Raw genomic sequence first — 2,925 nt, 5'->3', positions numbered from 1 at the left:
CTTCTTCTTTACAGGTGTTGTTTTATAGGTGTTTCATGAAGTATCTTTTCTCTCTTGCTCTATCGCTCTTCTGTATCATTCGTCTCCTCTCTCACTCCCAGTTCGCTTCAGTGCATCACACGTAGGTCTTCAACATTTGTTTCCTCTCGTCAGGGCTTATGTTCTTTTGTAGTGAATATGTTTTTCTTCTTATTAAAAAGATTCTTGGCCTGGACAGTTCTGCATACTATCTCCTTGTAGCTTCTTTCATCACTTGTAATTTTACATTCGAGGTAATTAAACTTGTTCACTTACTCAGTTGTTCCATTTTCCAACTTTAGCACTGTCTTGCTTTTTTTAATTTCTACAGAAGACTAGAACATTTGTTTTATGCGTGTTTATTGTCATATGGAATTTCTCCACTATTGATCTATCCATTGCGTCCGGGATATGTTGCAGATCTTCTTCACTTTCTACAATTAATGCTATATCATCAGGCAAATCGCAGTATGTCTGTCGTATCTCCATAAGTTGTTACTCCTACGTTTACTTCTTCTCTCATCCTGTCGATTGCCTTCCGTATGTACAGATTAAACAAGTATGGAGATCAGGGAGCAACCTTGGCATACCCCTTTTGAATGTTGGCTGGTTCTTCTTTATTACGGTAATGAGCTATTCCGATTTCCATACGTAGGTGTTTTACATAAGTCTCCTCTCTCTAAAGCTGATTCCTGATTGGCAACATAACACATGTCTACAAGAGCAGCAACATGCATTGAAGTTGACGGTGGACTGTTTGAACATCTTCTCTGAGGAAACGTACACAATTAAACAAACCATAACATAACAGTATCTTAATTTACCGTCACCTGCACCTTTCCCGTTCCTAGCTGTTTTCATTGGTTTACCCGGAGATGGTTAAGAAAAGGGGATATGTTTATTAGAAGTTTGTTGTTCAGAGCCGGCCGCGGTGGACGAGCGGTTCTAGGCGCTTCAGTCCAGAACCGCGTTGCTGCTACGGTCGCAGGTTCGAATCCTGCCTCAGGCATAGATATGTGTGATGTCCTTAGGTTAGTTAGGCTTAAGTAGTTCTAAGTCTAGGGGACTGATGACCTTAGATGTTAAGTCCCATAGTGTTTGGAGCCATTTGAAATTTTTGTTGTTCAGAATCACCAGTAGTATCACCCGTCAAAGCATGTACCTTTCCTCCTGACTCACCCTGTATATACGGAAAAAAAGTCGCAACGTCAAGAAGGGGTTGTGCGACATACACAAAACCTGGTACGCGTGTTTCTCCATCCGAAAGATGATGTCTGTTCAAACTTAGCGCCAGTCGCATAAAAGTAGCTCTAGTAGCGCCACTGTATGAGTGTAAATCAGGTTTCCTTTAAGTACGCGCTCTAAGGCTGCTGATGGTTAGTTACTGTTGAGACTGGACGTGGTGAGTTGATTGTAGTCAAGAATGCTTTTAAGGTGACAAAGACGCCATTATCAGTGCCTCACTGAGCTTGAACAAGGTCATGTAATAGGGCTATGAAAACCTGGATGTTCCTTCTGCAATATTGCAGAAAGACTCATCAAGAATGTAGTCGCTGTACATGACTGCTGGCAGCGGTGATCACGAGAATGTACGGTCGCGAGAAGACTGTATTTCTGGCGTTCGTGTCGCAGCACCGAGAAGGAAGAGTGTCGTATTCGGCGTGTGGCTCTGGCGCATCCTACTGCATCAGCAGCAGAAATATGAGCAGCAGTTGGCACCACAGTGACACAACGAACTGTTACAAATCGGTTACTTCACGTAAAGCTCCGAACCAGAGTCTCTATAGCGTACATCCCACTGACCCCAAGCAACCGACATTTCGGACTTCAGTGGTGTCTAGCAAAAGCTCACAGGAAGGCAAGAGTGGAGGTCTGTTGTGATTAGATAAAATTTCCGTAGGTGCACATATTCGCATATCCACGCTAGGAAAATTAAGTTCTACACACACACACACACACACACACACACACACACATGCTTGCATCTTGATACCACAAATACACTACTGGCCATTAAAATTGCTACACCACAAAGATGACGTGCTACAGACGCGAAATTTAACCGACAGGAAGAAGATGCTGTGATATGCAAATGATTAGCTTTTTAGAGCATTCACACAAGGTTGCCACATACAATGTGCTGACATGAGCAAAATTTCCAACCGATTTCTCATACACAAACAGCCGTTGACCGGCGTTGCCTTGTGAAACATTGTTGTGATGCCTCGCGTAAGGAGGAGAAATGCGTACCATCACGTTTCCGACTTTGATAAAGATCGGATTGTAGCCTATCGCGACTGCGGTTTTTCGTATAGCGACATTGCTGCTCGCGTTGGTCGAGATGCAATGACTGTTAGCAGAATATGGAATCGGTGGATTCAGGAGGGTAATACGGAACGCCGTGCTGGATCCCAACGACCTCGTATCATTAGCAGTCGAGACGACAGGCATCTCATCCGCATAGCTGTAACGGATCGTGCAGCCACGTCTCGATCCCTGAGTCAACAGATGGAGACGATTGCAAGACAACGACCATCTGCACCAACTGTTCGACGACGTTTGCAGCAGCATGGACTATCAGCTCGGAGACCATGGCTGCGGTTACCCTTGACGCTGCATCACAGACAGGAGTGCCTGCGATGGTGTACTCGACGACGAACCTGGGTGCACCAGTGGCTAAAGGTCATTTTTTCGGATGAATCCAGGTTCTGTTTACAGCATCATTATGGTCGCATCCGTGTTTGGCGACATCGCGGTGAACGCACATTGGAAGCGTGTATTCGTCAGCACCATACTGGCGTATCACCCGGCGTGATGGTATAGGTTCCATTGGTTACCCGTCTCTGTCACCTCTTGCTCGCATTGACGGCACTTTGAACAGTGGAAGTTACATTTCAGATGTGTTAC

This window comes from Schistocerca americana, chromosome 9 (assembly GCF_021461395.2).
Source record: "Schistocerca americana isolate TAMUIC-IGC-003095 chromosome 9, iqSchAmer2.1, whole genome shotgun sequence".
In the NCBI taxonomy this organism is placed as follows: domain Eukaryota; kingdom Metazoa; phylum Arthropoda; class Insecta; order Orthoptera; family Acrididae; genus Schistocerca; species Schistocerca americana.
This window is presented reverse-complemented; position numbering follows the sequence as displayed.